Genomic DNA, 24,201 nt, shown 5'->3' on the forward strand with positions numbered 1-24,201 from the left:
GAACCTAGTTTAAAGCCCTCCTCACTAGGTTAGCCAGCCTGCTTGCGAAGATGCTGTTCCCTCTCTTCGTTAGGTGGAGCCTGTCTCTGCCTAGCACTCCTCCTTCTTGGAACACCATCCCATGGTCAAAGAATCCAAAGCCTTCTCTCCGACACCACCTGCGTAGCCATTCGTTGACTTCCACGATTCGACGGTCTCTACCCAGGCCTTTTCCTTCCAAAGGGAGGATGGATGAAAACACCACTTGTGCCTCAAACTCCTTTATCCTTCTTCCCAGAGCCATGCAGTCTGCAGTGATCCGCTCAAGGTCATTCTTGGTAGTATCATTGGTGCCACGTGGAGAAGCAGGAAGGGGTAGTGATCCGAGGGCTTGATGAGTGTTGGCAGTCTCTCCGTCACATCGTGAATCCTAGCTCCTGGCAAGCAGCACACTTCTCTGTTTTCCCGGTCGGGGCGGCAGATAGATGACTCAGTCCCCCTGAGGAGGGAGTTCCCAACCACCACCATCCGCCTCCTTCTCTTGGGAGTGGTGGTTGTGGAACCCCATCCGTAGGACAATGCATGGAACCCTCTAGCTCCCTCTCCCCAGCAGTATCTTCTGTGTGCAAGCTGGGCTCTGCCAAGTCTAGCCGCCCCTAGTGGCGGCTAGCAGCACTTCAGTCCATTTCTGTGGGGGGAAAGGAAATTTTGCACGCACAACATTAATTTCTGCAAAATTTTGCGTTACGCGGTGGCGCAGAATTCCCCGATGAGTAACCATTCTGGCAATATAAAGAAGTCTTAATTGACTAAGAATGGGAAGAATTAACTGACAATGTGCTTAGTTGTTACATTTCTGCTCTGCCTCAGGGACAGAGCCTGTCTCATGCAGCTCTATCCCCCCACAAGCTCGGGATGCTGCAACCGTGAGCAAGAGGGACAGAGTGAGTCTCTCTCGCTCATTTGCATGCAGGGCGCCCTCCCCCCCCCACGGATGCACACATGCCCAGCCTCTCCCCTGGTGGATGTGCATCTCTGCCAGCTGCTCCCAGAAGACGTGCCCAGGCTGCTGGGGAATGCGTCTTCCCCACAGATTTCTTTGCTCCTCCATTTCTCTAGGGGAGAGGGGGCAAGGAAATCTGCAGACAGTATGAATTGTGCGCCCTTGGAGGGGTGCAGAATTCCCCCAGGAGTAAGTTGTAGATCCTTTTGCTTCTCCCCACTGTCTGGCTTCTACCACCCCCTTTTCCCCAATTCTCAACCTTCTACATTTCATTGTGGTTGCTTCCTCCTCTTCATTGCCTGGGGAGCATTGAGAGCACAAGAGTCTCCTGCTATCAATTCTGGTGCCTTGCAGTACAGTAACCCACAGCACTGGGAGGCTCAATTGCAGGGACAGTTTATTCTATATAGGTTTGTATGCCATGCTGATCACCATAGTATCTGAGCAGCTTCCAGTAGTGCATTAAGCACTGTGACTACACATCTGTTACATGTTTTGTCCTGCTTATTAACCTGTGCCACCCTGGGCTGGAGGATGCCCAGTACAGACAATCTTTGGAAAATTCAGCTGCCAAACTCTACAAGCCTCTACTGAAATTTTCTTCAAATGTAGGCGTTTGTTGATGGGAACAGTAAAAGGCACGTCCCTGGTAAGACAGCCACCCCCTTCCAGATTCCAAGGTCTTGTTCCAAGGCATGAGGGTGCTAGAGTTTCTCAGTGAAACAGTTATAAGAATTCTTTTCACATGGACAAAACATTTTTCTCTAATCTTGTTCTTGGGAATGGCTGACCTGTTTTACCTGAAATTTCCCCCCCAAAAGTCAGCCTGAGGCAAATACTAGGCATGAGGAATTTAGTCAATTATAGAGTTCAGGGGACCATCACATCATCTAGTCTGACCTGTATATCACAGGCCACCAATGCCACCCACACAACCCGACAACTGAAATTAAACTGAACTATTATGACCTTCAGGAGAATAAACTATTGTGTGCCATAGGCAGAGAATAGAAAAGACTGGGGTGCACCAATCCCTGAAGCTCCTGCAATGGAGGGAATTAAGTGAGCGATACATGGATAATCCCTGCAAGTGGCCCACACCCCACACTGGAGAGGAGAGGAAAGCATAAAAAAAAAAAAAAAAAAATCCAAGGTCGCTGCCGATCTGACCTGGGGGAAAATTTCTTTCCAACCCCACATATGACTATTAGTTAGACCTGGAACATGTGAGCAAGAACTAGGGTTACCAGGTGTCTGGTTTTCTACCAGAAAGTCCGGTCAAAAAGGGAACCTGGCAAGGTGTTCGGTGACCACGGGCGGGGGAGATGCCAGGTCTCATAGACTCATAGAAGAGGGTGGGGCCTCAAGGGAAAAGGCAGAGCTGGGGGGGCTTTGGGTGAAGGGGCAGGGCCTCAGGTGTGGTTACCAGCATTTAGAAGGTGGCAACCCTAGCAAGAACGAGTGAGCCAAGTATTCGAGAGAGAATTCTCATTACCATCTCAGAACACCAGTGTGTGTGTTATCTAGCTGTGGCTATCACTGAATGGCCATTTCATCTAACAGTTAGTCTGAGAAATCTATAAAGAACTGAAAACAAGGTCTCATAATGGAAAGTCATGGGCAATCTTAATTATACCTATAATAGTGTGAACAAGCTTCTAGATTTATGTTAACTAAGCTTGATATTTTCTGCTTCTATAAGAATCATATAATCATAGAATATCGGGGTTGGAAGGGACCTTAGGAGGACATCTAGTCCAACCCCCTGCTGAAAGCAGGACCAATCCCCAGACAGAGGTTCCTTTTCTCGCCTTACCTTTAAATTCAGAATTAATTTTAACTAGATTACTGGCTATCCCCTGGATAGAACAAAGAGGAGAAAATTTGCCAGGTGGCCATCTGAAGAGAACATTCTGGTTAGGGCCCTGTATATTCTGTGAATCTGCAGCCGTGGAATTAATTTTATAGTCCATCCTTGTTTTAAAATTGTGCTCCAGAATCTAAGCTTTAATTTAAAAAAGTATATTTCCTGCTCTTCATGATTGTGAAAGACTTTAATAAATGTTGGGTTTGAGGGGAGAAATCCTGGAGAAATTCCTTATTATTAATTATTTCAAGTTAAAATGAACACTTTTGAAATGGCTGAGTTGTGAACTGTGGCTTCAAATCGCTACAGAAAGAAAACAGGTGATCTAAACAATCTGGAAATAATGAAGGCCTTGTTAATACAGCAATGGCTGTGAAGCATGCTGCTGATGAAATTCTATTTCTGCCTCTTGCATCTTTTAGTAACTGTACTATACAGAGAACTGTCCAAGGATGGGTCCTCCGGTTTGCTTATTAAGCTAATTCACATTGCAACTATTTTACCTGTATTGTGATGTTTTTGTAGCAGTCCTGTTGAGCTATAAATATAATATGTTAAGCAGCCCAGCTTTGTTAAGATAAAAATGAGTTGGAGGAAGCTCAGCAAAACCTGTAGATTGCACAAGGTGATGCTCACCTGACTGTATCTTAGAATATCAGGGCTGGAAGGGACCTCAGGAGGTCATCTAGTCCAGCCCCCTGCTCAAAGCAGGACCAATCCCCAGACAGATTTTTGTCCCAGATCCCTAAATGGCGTCCTCAAGAATTGAACTCACAACCCTGGGTTTAGCAGGCCAATGCTCAAACCACTGAACTGTCTTTTGTATATTGTGTCCTATAAATGGGAATAAACTAGCTTGGAATAAATATTTTTATTCCATTATTTTTATCCAGTATCAGTAAATCTTTAATGTCTCCATAAGCCAGTTGCCCCATGTTTTCAGGCCAGATTTGAGTCTTTAGGCTTTTGTGTTGAAGGTAGTCAAGTGTCTTTTGACTTTTACCTACAGCAGATGGTGGTGTTGGGTACATCTTCCTCCCAAGAAAATTTGCTGTCTATTTTACACCGAGACTAAAAACTTTGTGTTAGTCATTGGTAGGACCTATTCATAGCTTGCATTGATTAGGGCAGTCCATCTGCTGTAGCTTCAGGAATAAAGGCGACCATCTCAACAAACGTGAGACTGAGGGCTTGTCTATGCTTGAAATGCTGCAGCGGTGCTGCTGTATGGATGAAGCTGGGCCTCTGTAGTGCTTCAGTGAAGACGCTACCTACGCCGACAGGAGGGCTTCTCACATTGATATAGGTCAGTGGCTCTCAACCTTTCCAGACTACTGTATCCCTTTCAGGACTTGGGGGATATGCAAGACAAATCAAAGTTTCACCTCACTTAAAAATTACTTGCTTACAAAATCACTTATAAAAATACATGTGTGTCACAGCAAACTCTTAGTGAAAAATTTCTAACTTTCTCATTTTTACCATATAATTATAAAATAAATCAGTTGGAATATAAATATTGTACTTACTTCAGTGTATAGCAGGGGTTCTCAAATTGGGGATCGGGAGGTTATTACAGGGGGGGTTGCGAGCTGTCAGCCTCCACCCCAAACCCCGCTTTGTCTCCAGCATTTATATTGGTGTTACAAATTAAAAACACGTTTTTATATATTTAAGGGGGTCACGCTCAGAGGCTTGCTATGTGAAAGGGATCACCAGTACAAAAGTTATAGAACCACCTGTGTATAGTATATAGAGCAGTATAAACAAGTCGTATGTATGAAATTTTAGTTTTGTACTGACTTTGCTAGCGCTTTTTATGTAGCCTGTTGTAAAACTAGGCAAATATCTAGATGAGTTGATGTACCCCCTGGAAGACCTCTGTGTACTTCCAGGTGTACATGTACCCCTGGTTGAGAACCACTAGTGTAGGTAATCCACTTCCCTAGAGGCAGTAGCTGGGTCGACCGGAAGAGCTTTCCTGTTGACGTACCATTGTCTACACTGGGAGTTAGGTCGGTATAATTGTGTCACTCAGGAGGGGTGGATTTTCCACACCCCTGAGCGATTTTAGTTATACTGTACTGACATAAGTTGCTACTGTAGACCAAGTCTCAAAGAGCTTAGCTTGTTTAGCCCAGCAAAACAAAGTACAAGAGGAGATATGATTGCTGTCCTATGAGTACATCAAGCAGATAAACACCAGGGAGGGTAGATATTTATTTAACTAAAGGACAATGTTGGCATAAGAACAAATAGGTATGAGTTTGGCCATGAAAAAATTTAGGCTGGAAATTAGAAGGTTTCAAACCATCAGTGAAATTCTGTAACAGACTCCCAGTAGTTGTCTGTTCAAATAACTTTGTTTTGAGAGAGATTGACATATTTGAATGGGCTTGTATGATGGGGTTGATTGTGGTGATGGGGACAGGGCTCTGCAGCCCTTGGATCCCTTCTAGTTTGTTTTATATTCCTAAAATCTGATTTCCCCCCCCCCTTCACAATGTATTCTTAGTGTGTTTTGTCTCCTTCTGAAGCATTGGAGATGGCCACAGTTGGATATGGGATGCAGGATGAAGTGGGTTGGTGCTCTGAGATGGAACTGAGAATTCTCATTTTGCTGCATCTGAAGAAGTGTTTTTTTTTTACCCACGAAAGCTTATGCCCAAATAAATCTGTTATTCTTTAAGGTGCCACTGGACTCCTTGTTGTTTTTGAGAATTCTCATGGTCTCTCTCCCTCTCTCATATATATGCTTGTCTTGCTGGTTCTTGCTTACATGTTCAAGGTCTAACTGATCACTGTATGTGGGGTTGGAAAGGAATTTCCCCCCAGGTCAGATTGGCAGTAGCCTTGGGCTTTTTTGCTTTCCTCTGCAGCGTGGAATGCAGGTCACTTGCTGAGATTGTGTATATATCACTTAATTCATTCCTTCCCCATGCAGGGGCCTCACCAATAGGTGCACTCCAGTCCCTTTCATTCTTTGCCTGTGGCCCACAATAGTTAAGTTTCCTGAAGGTTGTAATCCTTTGGTCTAATTTCAGTTGTTGGGCTTAGTGTGTGGAAAGCTAGATGGTGTTGGTGGCCCATGATATACAGGAAGTCAGACTAGATATGGTGGATGGTTTTCTGGCCTTAAATTCTGACTGTAAGTGAATTAACTCTCTGATGTATGAAGATAATGTTGCACTGAGCTCTTAATGTATGCAAACACATTACAGCACAGTGATCAGCAAACAGTTTGGGTGTGTCCACATTAGAAGAGTTTTTACTATGGCCAGATCTACATTATAAACTTATATCAGTATAACCGTGTTGCTCAGGGGTGTGAAAAATCCACACCCTTGAGCAATGTAGTTATACCAACCTAACCCCTGGTGTAGACAGTGATATGTTGATGGGAGAGCTTCTCCAAAACACATAGCTACCATCTCTCAGGGAGGTGGATTAATTATGACAACAGGAGAAGCTCGCCTATTGGCGTAGTTGCATCTTCATTAGAGTGCTACAGCGGCACAGCCGCAGCACTGTATGTGTAGATGTTTATTATGTGTTAATTCAGATGTGGTAAAATCCTAGTGTGGAAAAGGCACTTTGTGTTTTTCACCCTTAACTGGTTGAAGAAAACACTAGAGGGAGCGCAGGGTTTACCATGACCAGTTAACGCCTATAAAAACTGCCTTGCCAAATTCACATTTTAAAATTGTTAGTTAACACATGGTAAAAACCACCTTTTTGGGGGGGGGGGGGGGCTAGTGAAGACAAGGCTTTAGTTTATAACTGTATTGTATCTTCCTGGTTTCACTGCTTCCCAGCCCATCTTCTCTCTGCTCTACTTCAATAAATGCCACTACCCAAAGAGTAGTAAGATGTAAGAGCTTTGGGGGATAAAGGCAATGTGTTACTCCTGGGGGAATTCTGTACCAATAAATTAAACATTCTGTGCACAATATTTTAAAATCCTGCAAATTTTGTGTCAAAATAACACCATAGAATCATGCCAGTTTTGATTATGTTGGTAGTTTATTTCATAATACCTGTCAGTAAGTATATCTGTAACAATACAGGCACACACAAAAATTCCCCCAGAAATAGAGTTAAAGAAACCCCATACGACAACCCAGTCCCTGTTTCTCTGCCCTGTCTCCCCCAGAGCCCAGCCATGGCTCTCCCCAGCCCAGACACTCACCACCTCCCTCCTCTTCTCCCCTCCCCCCCCCCCCAGACAGTCACATCTTGACCCCCCCGCCAGAGGCCAGCTACAGGCCTCCCACGGGCCCAGACACTCACACCACGTCTCTCCAGAGCCCAGTCCCCCCCACCCCCCCCCAGCCCAGACACTCTCAGACCCTACCCCTCTAAACCCCAGAGATCCAGAGGGAGAAACAGCCTGATGCTGGATCCTGGGTTGGCACAAAGTTTCCTGCACGCCGCAGCCTCCTTTCTTCAGGGCGTGCTGGGAACTGCAGCTGCCAGGAACCCTCCAATTCCCTCCTCCTCTCTCCCTCCTCCTCCCCCCCCCCCCCACCTTGTCTTCTGTTTGCAAGCTGGGCTCTGCCTGGTCCAGTGGCCACCTTGTGGCAGCCAATACCTCTGCAGCCTATTCTGTAGGAGAAAAAGGAAATTCTGCAGAAACAACATTAAATTCTGCATTGCGCAGTGGTGCAGAATTCCTCAAGGAGTAATGTGTACTTTAAATAGATGAGGGCAGTTAGTGCTGTTGGATATTTGAGTAGAGAACACAGGGGTGGCAGAGGATATTCCAGAATACATCATTCTAAGTCTTCCTATGGTTTCAATTATGTCACAGCACAAGGCATTCTGAATTACCGCCAGCATAACACAAAGCAGTGAGGATTTCAGAGAAGGAAAGCTAGTTATGAGGGAACATAAGAACGGCCATACTGGGTCAGACCAAAGGTCCATCTAGCCCAGTATCCTGTCTTCTGACAGTGTCCAATGCCAGGTGCCCCAGAGGGAATGAACAGAACAGGTAATCATCAAGTGATCCATCCCCTGTCGCCCCTTCCCAGCTTCTGACAAATGGGCTAGGGACACCATCCCTGCCCATCCTGGCTAATAGCCGTTGATGGACCAATTCCTCCATGAATGTATCTAGTTCTTTTTTGAACCCTGTTATAGTCTTGGCCTTCACAACATTCTCTGGCAAGGAGCTCCACAGGTTGACTGTGCATTGTGTGGAAAAAAATACTTCCTTTAGTTTGTTTTAAACCTGTTGCTTATTAATTTCATTTAGTGACCCCTAGTTCTTGTGTTATGAGATGGAGTAAATAACACTTCCTTATTTCCTTTCTCCACACCAGTCATGATTTTATAGATCTGTATCATATCCCCCCTTAGTCGTCTCTTTTCCAAGCTGAAAAGGCCCAGTCTTATTAATCGCTCCTCATTTGGAAGCTGTTCCATATCCCTAATAATTTTTGTTGCCCTTTTCTGAACCTTTTTCCAATTCCAATATATCTTTTTTGAGATGGGGTGACCACATCTTGACACAGTATTCAAGTTGTATAAGCCAAACTTCCCTATTGAAGATGCAAATTAGTTGGTCCTTGAAATTTTTGTAAATTGCCAATGCTGCCGTTAACTGAGCTGTTTGAGTGGCCCTTCAGAACCTGGACTAGTGCCAAGTAACTGGAAAAGAAATTTTTTTCTCAGGGTTCTAGTTGCCTAGAAATGTTTGGCTGGGTATGTCTTTTTGCTTTAGGACAAGGTTAAGCTAATTAAGTTACTTAGAATAGTGAAGAGTCCATGAAAAGGACACTTCGGCTTAGTTTAATCTAGTGACTACAGCTTCCCAGTTTTGACTGAAATGTGAATTAAAATCACATACCAGCATCTTTGGAACCTGCTTATCTCCATTTGTTCCTATTTAAAGATGGTCTGGTTCTAACTTCCAAGATTTTCTTTCTTTGAGAATTCAGTTGCAAATGAAGGATGGACTTTTTAGAAGAGACAGTCTGAAAGGATATTCATAGTCCAATCCAGCAGTTGGATGGTGACGTTCACCTTGCCATATGTTGGAATGGAGCATGTAACTGCTGGTAGAAAGTAATTTTTCATTGGGGAAGCATACATTTTGTGCTCTGCTTCATCAGACAACTGAAAAGCACCATGAATGATGCTGCAGGTGCCTGTTATGCTTTCCTCTGACATCTATTAAATAGCAGTGTTTTTAATAATTTTTTGTATGTCTTGGGAAGGGGAAGTTGATATGCAAGTTGTAAACGTAAGTAGAATGGCCGATGACTCTAAAATGGGGTAGTAACTTCCCTTAATAAAATTGTCTTCCAGGATGTATTCTTCGTAAGAATGTCTTGCATACTGGCTGGCAAAAGTTGACCATAAGATTAAATTAAGGAGTCTGTCGAGGTCTGATATATCGTTCATTGTTGACAGTTGTATTGCAAGTGGCCTACACAATTTCTTTTTTTCACCTGGGTTTCACAATTGTCAATATCAATACCATTTCCAGCTGATGAAGGACATGACTTGTTTTAATTCCTAACTTGTGTTCTCTCTCGTCATGAAATTACAAAGATAATAGACTTCAAAAAAGAACTAGATAAACCCATGGAGGATAAGTCTATCAATGGCTATTAGCCGGGATGGGCAGGGATGGTGTCCCTAACCTCTGTTTGCCAGAAGCTGGGAATGAGGGATAGGGAATGGATTACCTGTTCCGTTCATTCCCTCTGGGACACATGGTATTGGCCACTGTCAGAAGACAGGATACTGGGCTAGACGGACCTTTGGTCTGGCCCAGTATCGCCGTTCTTGCATTCGCTTTTTGTGTCTTGGAGTACAGTTTTAAATACACCTCTAAAGGGCATGGCACAGGTCCTGGGATGGAGAAACTTAATTTGTCTTGGGATCTTTAGGTCTAATACTAATGTAATATACACCTTTTTTTCATACAGATCTTTCTTTCAATAATAAAAGCTGCAGAAATGAAGGTGAGAGGGTAACAACTGTGAAGAAAAACAGAACACATAAAGGGTCATCTCTGCTTCAAGGTAACTATCATACATTTTACTTCCTTGTGAGCCAGGCCATAATATTCAGGATGACATGACTTTCAGGCTGGATTTTTTTTCAATGGTGGTTTAGGGCATACAGCATGTCTGCAGGACCTTATGGAGGGTCTTCACTCATACCTTGAGGTTATGGCACAGCAGACTTTTTTTCGTGGTGGTGATGGGAAATTAAACCAATTACAACAATCTTCTTTTAATGCAGTTGTGTATAAATCTGAGCTTGTCATATCCTCTCAAGGCTGGTTTACACTTAACTATTAAGTCAACATACCTACAGTACTCAGGGATGTGAAAAATTAACCAGTGGAAGAATTCTTCTGTTGACCAAGCTATTGCCGCTTGGGGAAGTGGATTGCCTACATCAATGGGAAAAACCCCTTCTGTTGATGTGGGACGTACTTTAACGCTGCAGCGCTATGGCGCTGTGCCGCTGTAATACCTGTAGCGTAGACATGGCCTTAGTAACCTTGTGTTCTTTGAGTGCTTGCTCATGTTGATTCCAATTAGATGTATGTACGCCATGTGCATAGTCACTGGAAGGTTTTTCCCCTATGAGTACCCATCGGGTCAGCTCAGGCGCCCCTTGGAGTCACACCTTCATGGCACTGCGTATAGGGCCCTGCCGACCCACTGCCTCTCCTTACTGACAGTGACAGTTGTCAGAGTGTTCTCTTTTCTCTTGTTTTCGAACGATCCCCTAGTGTACTCGTAGTTCCTACCTGTAAATAGTTTCAGTAGTTAGTTAATAGTTTTTAGTGTAGTGTCATATTTGAACCCCCTCCTCTTGTTAGTCAGGATTCCCTTCCCCTGCCCGGGGCTAGGGCATGCCTCGGTCCCAGGGGTTTAAGCTATATGGGGTCTACCAAAAGCTGATGTCAAAGGGCGACCCGCACATGTCCTGCTTAAGGTGCTTGGGGAATCATAGAATATCAGGGTTGGAAGGGACCTCAGGAGGTCATTTAATCCAACCCCCTGCTCAAAGCAGGACCAATTCCCTACTAAATCATCCCAGCCAGGGCTTTGTCAAGCCTGACCTTAAAAACCTCTAAGGAAAGAGATTCCACCACCTCCCTAGGTAACCCATTCCAGTGCTTCACCACCCTCCTAGTGAAAAAGTTTTTCCTATTATCCAACCTAAACCTCCTCCACTGCAACTTGAGACCATTGCTCCTTGTTCTGTCATCTGGTACCACTGAGAACAGTCTAGATCCAGCCTCTTTAGAACTCCCTTTCAGGTAGTTGAAAGCAGCTATCAAATCCCCCCTCATTCTTCTCTTCTGCAGACTAAACAATCCCAGTTCCCTCAGACTCTCCTCATAAGTCGTGCTCCAAGCCCCTAATAATTTTTGTTGCCCTCCGCTGGACTCTTTCCAATTTTTCCACATCCTTCTTGTAGTGTGGGGCCCAAAACTGGACACAGTACTCCAGATGAGGCCTCACCAATGTCGAATAGAGGGGAATGATCATGTCCCTCGATCTGATGGCAATGCCCCTACTTATACAGCCCAAAATGCTTTAGCCTTCTTGGCAACCATGGCACACTGTTGACTCATATCCAGCTTCTCGTCCACTGTAACCCCTAGGTCCTTTTCTGCAGAACTGCTTCCTAGCCATTCGGTCCCTAGTCTGTAACAGTGCATGGGATTCTTCCGTCCTAAGTGCAGGACTCTGCATTTGTCCTTGTTGAACCTCATCAGGTTCCTTTTGGCCCAATCCTCTAATTTGTCTAGATCCCTTTGTATCCTAACCCTACCCTCCAGCGTATCTACCACTCCTCCCAGTTTAGTGTCATCTGCAAAAGGGAAGAAGCTTCAGTGATACTGATAGCGCCAGCCTGGCCCCACCAGCGCTGGTACACCATGCTTGTGGAGCTGTCATTGGACACCCCAATCATCCCACCTTTAGTTCCGGACCTGATCACCCAGCACCACGGCCAGCTCCAGCATCCCAATCTCGAGTCTCTCCATCTCACGGTTTGGAAGCTGCATGGTTAAACCCGGTAGAGCTCACATGCTCAGATCCTGTTAGGGAGGTTCTCCTTGGCAGTAGGAAACCATCCACCAGGGCGACCTACTTGGCCAAGTGGAAGAGATTCTTGATCTGGTGTTCGCAGTCGTACCTCTCCGATGCAAACATCAATATCCTTTATTTTGGACTGTCTGCTACATTTAAAGAAGCAGGGCTTGTTGATTTCATCGATAAAGGTTCACTTGATGGCCATTTTGGCGTTCCACCCAGGAGTGGCAGACTGCTCGGTCTTCGCTAACCCAGTGGTGGAGTCGTTTTCTTAAAGCACTGGACAGGTTATACCCACAAGCTCGGCAACCGATCTCGGCATGGGACCTTAATCTGGTGCTTTCGAGGCCCATGGGGCCTCCATTTGAGCCCTTAGCGACATGTTCATTAGTCTATCTGTAATGGAAGGTGGCTTTCCTGGTCGCAATAATTTCAGCTAGTAGTGTGTCTGACTCAAGGCCCTCACATCTGACCCTCCTTATACCATCTTTTACAAAGACAAAGTGCAGCTTCGGCTGCACTCAGCCTTTCTCCCTAAAGTTGTGTCTCAATTTCATGCCAATCAAGTCTTTTTCCCTAAGCCTCACGCTAACAGCCAGGAGCAGAGGCTCCACTCTGTGGACTTTCGGCGGACATTGGCCTTTTCTATCAAGTGAATGACGCAGTTTCGTAAATCAAACCAGCTGTTTGTTGTGGTAGTGGGCAGGATGAAGGGCTTCCCGGTGTCCTCTCAAAGGGACCTGCCCCCGTGCTGATGGCACATTCTACAAGAGCGCAGGCTTCCTTGGTCGCATTCCTGGCCCAGGTCCCAACCCAATCCAGATCTGTAAAGTGGCAACGTAGTTCTCAGTCCACACTTTTACTTCTTATTATGCTGTTACCCAGCATGCCAGGGACGATGCAGTGTTCGGCAGAGCAGTGCTTCAGTCCAGCGGTTCCATGAACTCCGCCTCCTAGGTAAGGCTCGGGAGTCACCTACTTGGAATCAACATGAGCAAGCACTCGAAGAAAAAACAGTTACCTGCCTCTTGTAACTGTTGTTCTTTGAGATGTGTTGCTCATGTCCATTCCAGGACCCACCCGCCTTCCCCTCTGTCAGAGCAATCCGGCAAGAAGGAACTGGAGATGCGGCGGGTTGGCAGGGCCCTTTATGTGGCGCCATGAAGGTACCACTCCAAGGGGCACCTGAGCCGACCCAATGGGTACCGCTAGGGGAAAAACCTTTTGCTGACTGTCCACGCGACACGCACACACCTACTTGGAATGGACATGAGCAACACATCTCGAAGAACAGTTACAAGAGGTAGGTAACCGGTTTTTTACTTATAATTGAGTCAGTCTTGTACTACCTATGGTTATAACTTGCACCTCTGCTGGCTCTTCCTTAGCAGTCATGTGCCAGAGCCCTAATCCTCTCTGCTGGCCCTACCCAATGCCCCGTTTGACCTTTACATCTTTCTCTCAGTTGCCATGTAATCTGGCTTCTTTCTTTCTAGCGGCTACAATAAAGGTATGTGACTATATGAAGACCTATAGTAAATAGAAATTTCAATGGAAGTATGTAATAGACTAAAAACATTCCGAAAAGTGTTTTATTAAATATTGAAATGAATAGCAATACAGTATTGTTAGCCTTTTAACTATTGGAAAGCTTGTTTTGCTGCTTATTTAAATGTGACCTGCAAAGAAGAAATTTGGGTTTGTTATTAATCTCAGATGTATAAATGTGGCCTGAGAGTGAGTGAGTGTGTGTGTGTGTGTGTGTGTGTGTGTGTGTGTGTGTGTGTGTGTGTGAAATTTCTTCTTGGGTTTTTACATTAGCAGTTATTTATTATAAAGGTCTTTACATCTCTGTTGCTGGAAGATGTTAGAGAACTAGCTTGCTTTTATCATACAAGAGCCTGAAACCTGAGCCTTTGAAAAGAGAGAGGATTTTTTGTTCAGATAGTTTAATATTCTGGTTTCAGTTTAATGCCTGTTTAACAAACACTTGAAAGAAAAGCTCTCTATGAAAGTGTCAGCATTCTGCCCCATAAAGTACAGGCTAAGGCAGTGGGCAAACTATGGCCCACGGGTCAGATCTGGCCCGTCAGGGCTTTGGATCCAGCCTGCGGGATTGCCAGCCCTGTGGCGCAGTGGAGCTAAGGCAGGCTCCCTGCCTACACCCGCCCTGCGCTGCTCCCGAAAGCGGCCGGCACCATGTCCCTGCAGCCCCTGTGGGGGCGGGGGCCGCAGGGACGTGGTGACGGGGGGTGGGGGCAGAGGGCAGCGCACGGAGCCCTCTGCCCCCGCCCCCACAGGGGCCGCAGGGACATGGTGCCGGCCGCTTTCGGGAGTGGCGCGGGGCCGGGGCAGGCAGGGAGCCTGCCTTAGCCCCGCTGCGCGCCGCTGCCATCCTGGAGCTGCTCCAGTATGGGAGTGGCGCGGGGCCGGAGCCTGCACCCCAATCTCCTGCCCCAGCCCTACATTCATGGCCCTGCATGCAATTTCCCCACCCAGATGTGGCCCTCAGGCCAAAAAGTTTGCCCACCCCTGGGCTAAGGGCTGGTAGTCTGCACTGCAGAGGCTTTGCATGGTACAGCTGTGCAGTGGCTATGCAGCATATACTGGCAAAAGGCAAGTATAGTTGTCAATAGTTTAATTATATCTCCCTGAACGACAGCTGTGTGGTTAGGGGTGTGTGACTTTTTTGCTCTCCTAACCAATGTAGCTATGCTAGCAAAACTTTGTTGGATAGACCTAGCCTTAGACTTTCCCACTCGTGTCCTCCTAGATGCCCAAGAAGAACAGGGAAAACTATTTAATATTCCTGATATTGCCTGGGTAAGACACACAGAAAAAGCTTTGGGGGAAAATGGTCTCTTTGTTTATCCCTAAAGAAGCAGAACAGGGGACACAGTCTTTTTTTTCCCCCTTTGCAGGTCACCTTTTAATGCTGCCACATAATTTAAATCCAGTGTAATGCAGAATAATGGGGCTATTGATCTCTTTGCGTTCTGAGTATATTTAATGAGGAACATGGAAGGCTTCATGGCAGTATATTGTGAAAATCGGTTATGGGGGTCAGGAAAGAGTATAAAAGTATGTGAGATGTGCATATGTGGAAGAATTGTGCTTGGCATGGGCCAGGTGAGAATAACTGGGAACAGTGGGATGAATTGGAATAAAATTAAATTAAAAAAAAAGAAAAGCTTCCGAGCAACCTATTAAGGTGGGATAGGTTCCTTGGGAAAGAGTAGGGAAGTGCTATTGCTTAAGATGTGGAAGGGTAGACAAAGCACTGTATAGGGAACTGCCCTGCATGGGCCAGAGCATGGGCAAGGTGAGCTTGAAGGACTTGTCCATGGCATCTAATTCTAAGTTTCTGCCATGATCACAAAGCAGTTTATATCTCTAGGGGCAAAACGACTTTGATAAAATGTGAGTAGTAAGCACCTGAATGAGATCTCTGGATATGGAGGAGAAACTATGCAGGTAACCATAGATGTCAGAGTTTACACATAATTGTGTGAGCAAGGATTAAGGATTCTAATAACAGATTATTGCAGTATGACTATTAAATTTGTTCCGGACAATGTTGTCTTGCTGGTGACATGAATGCTATTCTCACCAGCTGCCTAAATCGGTCAGATGGAAAAGTAATCCTATTTGTGATTCCCCACTGACACAGATTGCATAATTAAAATAGGGAAGATCTGCTGTGAATTTAAATTAGCTGTTTTTGTATTTTGCTGCTGCTATTTGTGGGTTTTAAAGCTGTATAGTGAGGTGAAATTGCACCAATATTTGCTTAAATGTTATAACTGTTGGACATAAGTGCCAATTCCATGTTGAGTTCATGGTATAAGAATGGATTTTTATATAGTCTTAGTAAAAGCAAATTCAGCCCACCCACTTCCTTTTTTGTAAGGGATATTCAAGAAATTGATGAAACCGCATAAATTAAATTAGCAGTTGGGTCTAATTAAATACTTTGCATCATATAGCTAAGGATATCAAACACGTTCCCTTTGGAGTACATATTCCTAGATTCCAAGACCAAACGGGACCATTGTGATCATCTAATTTGACCTTCTGTATAACACAGACCAGAGAACTTTCCCAAAATAATTCCTAGAGCAGATCTTGTAGAAAAGCATCCAGTCTTGATTTAAAAACTGTCAGTGATGGAGAATCCACCATAACCCTTGGTAAGTTGTTCCAATGATTAATCATTCTCACTCTTAAACATTTATGCCTTAGTTCCGGTCTCAATTTTTATAGCTTCAACTTCCGGCCATTGGATCAGACTGCTACAGACTAGGGACCGAGTGGCTAGGCAGCAGTTCTGCAGAAAAGGACCTACGGGTTACAGTGGACGAGAAGCTGGATATGAGTCAACAGTATGCCCTTGTTGCCACGAAGGCTAACGGCATTTTGGGCTTTATAAGTAGGGGCATTGCCATCAGATCGAGGGACGTGATCATTCCCCTCTATTCGACATTGGTGAGGCCTCATCTGGAGTACTGTGTCCAGTTTTGGGCCCCACACTACAAGAAGGATGTGGAAAAATTGGAAAGAGTCCAGCGGAGGGCAACAAAAATTATTAGGGGCCTGGAACACATGACTTATGAGGAGAGTCTGAGGGAACTGGGATTGTTTAGTCTGCAGAAGAGAAGAATGAGGGGGGATTTGATAGCTGCTTTCAACTACCTGAAAGGGGGTTCCAAAGAGGATGGATCTAGACTGTTCTCAGTGGTACCTGATGACAGAACAAGGAGTAATGGTCTCAAGTTGCAGTTGGGGAGGTTTAGGTTGGATATTAGGAAAAACTTTTTCACTAGGAGGGTGGTGAAGCACTGGATTGGGTTACCTAGGGAGGTGGTGGAATCTCCTTCCTTAGAGGTTTTTAAGGTCAGGCTTGACAAAGCCCTGGCTGGGATGATTTAGTTGGGGATTGGTCCTGCTTTGAACAGGGGGTTGGACTAGATGACCTCCTGAGGTCCCTTCCAACCCTGATATTCTATGATTCTATGGCTGGGGCTCGCTGCCCATGCAAGCCGACGCTCTGGCTCTCCGGTGCCTCCGGAAGGCGGCTCCTCCCTGCCGAGCCAGGGCACCGCTTTTTTAGTGTTACCGTATTTCAACAATCAAAAAAGAGGACGGGGGGGGAGTCCCAACTGAGCGCTGCCCCCATCCACTCCCTCCCACTTCCCACCCCCCGCAGAACCTCCAACTCTCCCCCTGCTCCTTGTCCCCTGACTGCCCCCTGCTGAGACCCTCCCCCCTAACTGCCCCCTTAGGACCCTACCCCCTATCTGTCTTCTGGCTGCCCCAACCCTTATCCACACCCGCGCCCCCAGACAGACCCCCGGGACTCCCACACTCTCTATCCAATCACTCCCTGCCCCCTGACTGCCCCCCAGAACTCCTGACCCATCCAACCCTCCTCCTGCTCCCTGACTGCCCCCCAGGACTCCCCTTACCACTATGCCGCTCCACGTGGAGCTAAACCAAACAAGCTGCGGAGCACACAACCCCTCCCCATCAGAGTGCTGCGATGCGATGCTGAGGCAGGGGGAGGGAGGGAGCGGGGGAGGGACTCTGCCTGCTGGAGGCCAATGGGAGCAGCTAAATCAGGCCCAGGCGCCCAATCAGCCGCGCCACATTCTGCATGAGGGGAAGGGAAGGGAGGGAGAAAAAATCCTGGGCGCCCTAGGCGACTGCCTAGTTCACCGGCCCTGGGCGAATCCGACAGCCCCACCCCGCCGCTTGCCTGCGGGCTGCACAGTGAGCCCCCGCGGGCCGCATGTTGTGCAGGCCTGATCTAGACTGTTCTCAGTGGTACCAGATGATAGAACAAGGAGTAATGGTCTCAAGTTGCAGTGGGGGAAGTTTAGGTTGGATATTAGGAAAAACTTTTTCACTAGGAGGGTGGTGAAGCACTGGAATGGGTTACCTAGGGAGGTGGTGGAATCTCCTTCCTTAGAGGTTTTTAAGGTCAGGCTTGACAAAGCCCTGGCTGGGATGATTTAGTTGAGGATTGGTCCTGCTTTGAGCAGGGGGTTGGACTAGATGACCTCCTGAGGTCCCTTCCAACCCTGATATTCTATGATCATGTTATACCTTTCTCTGCTAGATTGGAAAGCCCATTATTAAATATTTGTTTCCTGTGCAGGTATTTATCGACTGTAATCAAGTCACCCCTTAATTTTCTCTTTAAGCTAAATTGTTTGAGCTCCTGGAGTCTTTCACATCTTTTAATCATTGCCATTGCTCTTTTCTGAACCCTTTCCAATTCATCAACATTTCTTGAATTGTGGATGCCAGCACTGGATACAGGATTCCAGCAGCCAAATACACCAGTGCCAAATAGAGAGGTAAAATAACCTCTCTACTGCTATTCAAGATTCATGTATTTATGCATCGAAGGATTGCAGTAGCCCTCTTGGCCACAGCGTCTCACTGGTAGCTCATGTTCCACTTTATCCATTATGACCCCCAAATCTTTGAGTTGCCTTTTCCCAGGATAGTCCCTACATTCTTTCTTCCTAGTATGTATCCATTTACATTTAACTGTATTAAAATACATGTTATTTGCTTACACCCAGCTTACCAAGTGATCCAGAACGAACTGTGTCAGTCATCTGTCCACTTCATTATTTACCACCCCCCCAACTTTTGTCACATTTGCTGGTGATTTTGTTTTCTTCCAGGTCATTAATAAAAATATTAAATAGCATAGGGCCAAGAACCAAACCCTGTAGGACCATATTAGACACACCTCTTTGATGATGATTCTCCATCTACAGTTACATTTTGAGGCTTATCAGCCATCCATTTAATGTGTGCCATGCTAATCAAAATGTTATGCGGTACCAAGTCAAATGCCTTACGGAAGTCTAAATATATTACATCAACTCTATTACTTTTATCAACCAAAGATGTATTCTCATAAGAAATCAGTTAGTTTGACAGGATCCATTTTCCATAAAACTGTGTTAATTGGCGTTAATTATATTACCCTCCTTTAATTCATTGTTATTATTTAGTCCTGTATCTATTGGTCTTGTATCTTGCCCAGAGTCAATTATAATTTTTAAATATCGGTGCAACATTAGCTTTCTATCAGTGTTTTGGAACTTCTTTGATGTTCCAAGACTTAAATCAACATTAACGGTCCAGTGAGATCCTCAACCAGTTCTTGTAAAACTTTTGAGGGCAAGTTATCCTAATATGCTGATTTTAAAATGTCTGACATTAATATCTCCTGTTTAATATTCTCCTTAGATGCTAGTGGAATGGAAAGATTGATATGATACAAAACAAATATTTATTGAACACCTCTTCCTTGTCTGCATTATTATTGATAATTCTACCACTTCCATCTTGCATTGGATTAATATCATGGTTCTGATTCTTTTTCTTTCTAATATTCTTAAACTACTTATTATCCTTAACTCTGCTGGCCATAGACTTCTCCTTGTGTCCCTTTCCTTCCCTTATCATTTTTCTACAGTTCCTACCATAGGTACTGATTGCCCAACCCATCAGCTGATGGGTGCAGAGCACCCCCTAGTTGGCACCTATGGTTGTTACTATTAATTCCCTTTTCTTCCTTTTTTTTATTTATAGATAGTTTTATAGCTGCGTTCACTTCCTCTCTAAACAAGGTCAGTTTTTTAACCAGTATGATATTCTTCCTTCGTTGAGGTTTTTTGGGCTTCTAGTAAAGTGTTCTTAAACAATTCCCAATTGTCATTGACATTTTTTTGATTAAATTTTCTCCCCAAGTTGGTGAATAAGTACACAGTTAAACAGTACACAGACTACACAAGTTGAGGGCAACAAGTGAAAAATATAACATGGAATTGAAACTGCATGGGCAGTTTAGGTGTGCAGAGTGTAACTACCTAACTAGTAGATTCTTAAACAGTTCTCTGTGGAGGACATTCTGGTGTTCTGTGGAGAGCATACCCTCATTTCCAGCTGCTAAATTGGACAGCTGAAATACTTCTGATGTATGTAATTTCTGTAATTGCCACAGGGATGTTATGTAATAGTCTGTTAAAATGTGGTCAGTGCTATGAACAAGTTTGTGATCTTACAGAAGCTGAAATTTGGCCAGGGTACTTGGTCAAATATCCTGACTCTTATGCAAAGTGCATTGGATGTCTAATGGCACAAATGTTGAGAAATTTTTAAAAAGGTGTCATTCAAAAGACAAATATCCAGCTATATACCACCCCAGCACCATGCTGGAGTGTTGGGTTCAGTATACGTTCTTTGCCTGGCACAGTGGGGTTATGGTCTGTGATTAGCGCTGCTAAGGTGAGAGTGCCCCATACTGAGTCATAACTTTCCTCAATCTTGTGTGGGAGCCAGAAGTCTTAAAATAGTTTTGGTGTCTGTCCTATATTGTGTACCTTAGCTTAAGGATTAGCACTGTAGTTTTCTTAAATTTTTGCTGCACTTCTGAATTAACACCTCCAAATCATGGTTTCACTACCTTTTTATTGTAAGCAGATGCATGGATGCCATGGTGGAAGGTAAAGCTATGCTGGCTTGCTCAGCAGAGCTGCAGTAAAGATTGGATTAAATGGGTATATTATGTAAATTGCAATAAAGCTTTTATATAGGAGAATGATGTGTAAATTAAGATTTATAGTTTGATACATGTTTAAAGGCTCAATACTGTGTTTCTTTCAAAAATATATAATCTTGTAGAATCCTTTCTAGATACATACATGAGCAGCTGGGCGTGGAAGCCTGTATGTGGGAGCTAGGAGTTCTGTTCCTGGCTCTGCAAGACATGTGACCTTGTGTAAATTAATCTCCCAGCTTCAGTTTCCCTCTGTAAAATGTGTATAATACATGTTTCTTAGGGTTAGTGAAATGGAATTCATTATAATTTCTAAAGCACATTGTGATCCCAATGTATTTGAATGGCAAAGTTGTATCTCCCTCTCTCTGGACACACAGTTCATTCTCAGCACATTTAAAAATTATTCAGACTGTTTTGTGCACCCTTTGAGAAATTAAGTAAGATGAATTACCAGTCTTCAGTGAGGATCAGTTGTTCTGGTGAGTGAATACATTTATCAGCTTTTGTGGAAGCACAATATGAATTTTCTACTAAATTAAGATGCACTTGTTTGTGTCATTAGAGTTGTGCAAAACACTGTTGCTCTGTTTCCCCATGGTGCAGCTAGTGGTATAGTTGTATACAGATTGATGCAGTTTTAGAAAATGCAGGGCAAAATTTTCATCTCAGCCTCTACTAGACCTGGCCTCCCTTTTCTGTAACTGCAATTTGCAGGCATATTTAACTCAGTTATTTTCAGGTACAGTTAAAATACCTTGAAACCACAAAATAGATAGATATCCAAGTGACAGTAATTGCAAGTGCAAAGAGGCTGGCTTTTGAAAACCTGGCCCAGAATATCCCATTACTCATTATAGACACAAGGTGGGTGTGGTAATATATTTCATGAGACCAACTTCTATTCATGAGAGAGACAAGCTTTCGAGCCACACAGTTTTCACAGTTGCAGCTTTCTCAAGTGTCACCTTTTGAGCTGAAATCTTCAGTGTTTGCTCTCTGCACAGAAGGGGAACTTTCATGAAGTTGAGTAAAATCCCTTTCACTTTAATTTATTTATTTTAAGAATTGAACCCTTCCCTTCCCTGTCTCAAGCAATGTGTTTTGAAACCTCCAACTTGACACACACACAATCCTCAGTGAAGGACAGGTGATGTTAAATGAGAGGAGGGATTAAACATTGATATTCTATTCTACAAGAATAGAAAATGCTGTTTACTATAGGTGGAGCTGATAGCAACCAGGCTTCCTTGGCTACCGGGCGGAGAGGGGAAGAAAAAGAAAGATGGGCCAAGCTTCCCCCCAGCTACCCCCTGTACCCAGTGCATGGGCCAGCAACCTCCTCCTGTGTGTTCCTCCTCTGTGGCAAAACACAGGGCAAGATCCCCTGCAACTAGTGAGCAAGGAAGAGAGAGCGTGCATGTGAATAAGGCTGGGCTGGGCTTCTCCTCTGCCCACCCCCCACTAACCACTAGATCCAAGTACTCATCCCAATTCCTCTGGGAAACAGCCTTCAACTGCTGCTAGCTAATGCTGTTAGTCCTGTGGGTCCAGTAGCAGTAGTCTGTACTTCAATGTTGAAGATTCAGAGGTCAGATGCTGCTGATGACTCATGATAGGGTTGGGGATGACTGTTAGTTGCATGTAGTTTTTACCTTTCTTGAAAGAAAAAAAAAATGACTAGGAAATATCTCTTTCCCCACCCCCCCATAACTTTTTGTTTAGGTTACAAAGTCAAGCACTTGAAAGTTAGGAAGTGCCAGATTTACATTTGCATGCGACCTTAATTTGGTCCCCTTGTTCATAGAATCATAGAATATCAGGATTGGAAGGGACCTCAGGAGGTCATCTAGTCCAACCTCCTGCTCAAAGCAGGACCAATCCCCAGACAGATTTTTGCCCAAATGGCCCCCTCAAGGATTGAACTCACAACCCTGGGTTTAGCAAGCCAATGCTCAAACCGCTGAGCTATCCCTCCCCTATATATTCATTATGGTACAGTCTTTTTATATGATACTTGTGTTTTTCACAGGATGTGCACAACATGAATGCACAAGAGGATAGAATTAAGGTCATGCAAGCAAACATAAATCTGGCATTTCCTAGCTTTCAGGTGCTTAACGTACACTAAATAACATTAGTTAACAAAATACTTGTTTGTGTGTGTAATATGTAAAATGACTGACAACCATATTGTAGGAGCGTTAATATCTGTGCTATCAGACTTATTTTTAAATGGACAACTTTAATATCACCTTAATGTTGGTTTTTTTATTTAAAGTTTACTTACTTTTTTCCCTGGCAAGCTGTTTGTACATATCATGTTTTTGCCCTTTTTACTTCCCATTTGCACCTTTTCTGCAATAGTTTGTGTTCAAATACATGTTTGTGGCTTTAGCAAAGCAATTGGGAAGACCGTTATGATCTAAAACTGCATTTAAGCATTACCCGCGTTTAATTCTAACAACTCTTATTTGATACACAGGCCTGGGAATAGAAATAGTTTGTGTTTTTTGTTTGTTTTTTTGAAATGGGAAAGCCAAGGCCCCGCTTTAAAATGCAGCTATTGTATTTGCCTTCTGTGATAGCAGCATAAATCTCTCAGTATTAAGACCCTAACTCAATTGCGGGATGATCTTCAATAATTGCAGCTGAGTCGCGGACAAAGCATAGAACAGGGGTCGGCAACCTACGGCCCGCGAGCCGATTCTGAGTGGCACGCTGCTGCCCACTGAGAGGAGGAGGGGCGGAGGGGCCGGAATGTGGGGAGAAGGGGAAGGGGGAAGCTTGGCTGCCGCAGGATCAAGCGTCTGCCTCCTGCCCCCACAGGGGAGAGCGGTGGGGAGGGGGTCCCGGCCCCCCGCCCCACTCAGCCCCCCCGCCCCCCGCTCTCCCCTGCGGGGGCAGGAGGCAGAAGTTTGGTCCTGTGGCAGCCACGCTCTCGCCCCCCCCCCGTTTCTTCCCACAACGTGGTGCATTCCGGCCCCTCCTCCTCCCAGAGGAGCCAGAGCCGAGCGCAGCGTGCTGGCTGCTCCGTAGAGGAGGCAGAGAGAGGTAGGGACGGGCCTTAGGGAAGGGGGTGGAACAGGTCATATCCCTCCCAGCCCCCTGCCGTGAGCCGCTCAGGGCAGGGGGCTGGGAGCACCCCCACGAGCCGAGCACCCCAGCCTTCTGCCCTGCACCTCCCCACCCCAACACACACCCATCTCTCTGCCCTGCACCCCCCCACACCTCCCCCAGCCTTCTGCCCTGCACCTCCCCACCCCAACACACACCCATCCCTCTGCCCTGCACCTCCCCACCCCAACACACACCCATCCCTCTTCCCTGCATCTCCACACACACCCCAGCCCTCTGCCCTGAACCCCCCCACACCCAGCCTTCTGCCCTGCACCTCCACACCCCCCAGCCCTCTGCCCTGACCTTGAGTCCCCCCCCAACACCCAGCCTTCTGCCCTGCACCTCCACACACACACCAGCCCTCTGCCCTGAACCCACCCCACACCCAGCCTTCTGCCCTGCACCTCCACACACCCCAGCCCTCTGCCCTGACCTCGAGTCCCCCCCAACACCCAGCCTTCTGCCCTGAACCCCCCCAGCCCTCTGCCCTGACCTCGAGTCCCCCCCCACACCCAGCCCTCTGCCCTGAACCCCCCCTCACCCAGCCTTCTGCCCTGACCTCGAGTCTCCCCCCCACCCC

General features: G+C 45.5%; 1 pseudogene; it reads left to right on the plus strand.

Moving 5' to 3' along the window:
• The first annotated feature begins 9,793 nt into the window (after positions 1-9,793).
• The window catches only part of LOC135892053 (bromodomain-containing protein 4-like), a 146,521-nt pseudogene continuing 132,113 nt past the window's right edge, over positions 9,794-24,201 (plus strand).

The sequence above is a fragment of the Emys orbicularis genome, chromosome 19 (assembly GCF_028017835.1).
Source record: "Emys orbicularis isolate rEmyOrb1 chromosome 19, rEmyOrb1.hap1, whole genome shotgun sequence".
NCBI classification, from domain to species: Eukaryota; Metazoa; Chordata; order Testudines; family Emydidae; genus Emys; species Emys orbicularis.